Here is an 895-nt window from a genome sequence, read left to right on the forward strand (position 1 = left end):
ATGTTGAATTAAAGAGTGAGGGAATGAACTTTGTAGCTTTGATTTTATTTTTCTTTCCTCCAAATGTTTTGAGAAAACAGCGTGTGAAAGTCTGGAGGAAAATCTTGCCCTTACTGACAGGTCCTTCACTGAAAACCTCCACATGGAGGCAAGGTGGCCAGCGATTTGGGTCTTGGTTAGGAGCCTTCATTTTTTTTTCTTCCTTTTTTTATTTTTATTTTTAAAATTTTTAATGACCCCCCCCCAAAATCTAAAACCACAGCTTTTGGAAGAGCCACTTGTTCTTTTACCTCTCTTTGAATTTGACTTTGGCTTCCCTTTGGGCCTTGTGTTTAAGAGGAGGGTCTCTGAAGACATCCTTGTTGATGACAGTTTTGTCCAAGGGCGTATCCACAGAGTGCCGTGTGGGCATGAGGTGACCGTAGTTATAAACTTTCACAAAAGACTTGATCTTTGACCTCTGGGTGCTCTTCTTGCCCATGGCAGCTGTCACGTTTCAAGGATAACAGTCAATTCCAGCCACCAGAGAACAGCTGTAGGGGCATTCTAAGGTGCCATCATCAATGTTCTTCACGATGATGGTTTTTGCATCCAGAGTAGCATCCGGTGTAGTGTCTGGCCCAGACCAACACTACTTTCCCAGGTTTTATGAACTTGCCCATTTTGACAGCAATCACCCAGGCCTACCTTCATTTTCTTTAAAGGAAGTGAATCTACCTTCTACTTGGTTGATTTTAAAGGCATATGGACTGTCTTATTTTAGCAACACAGATTTCATGCGGTTCATAGTCTTGTCAAATGTTACAATTTGGACATCTCTTTTGCCCAATTCCTACCAAAAGCTTAATTAGAAGACTTAGCAGCTCTAATTGACAGCTGGATATATAGTTTGTTT

At 41.2% G+C, this 895-nt stretch overlaps 1 pseudogene; it reads right to left on the reverse strand.

Moving 5' to 3' along the window:
* Window positions 1-250: 250 nt before the first annotated feature.
* On the reverse strand, window positions 251-662 carry LOC100423745 (large ribosomal subunit protein eL27 pseudogene; annotated as a pseudogene).
* Between the last annotated feature and the right edge of the window lie 233 nt (window positions 663-895).

This window comes from Macaca mulatta, chromosome 1 (assembly GCF_049350105.2).
Source record: "Macaca mulatta isolate MMU2019108-1 chromosome 1, T2T-MMU8v2.0, whole genome shotgun sequence".
Classification (NCBI taxonomy): Eukaryota; Metazoa; Chordata; class Mammalia; order Primates; family Cercopithecidae; genus Macaca; species Macaca mulatta.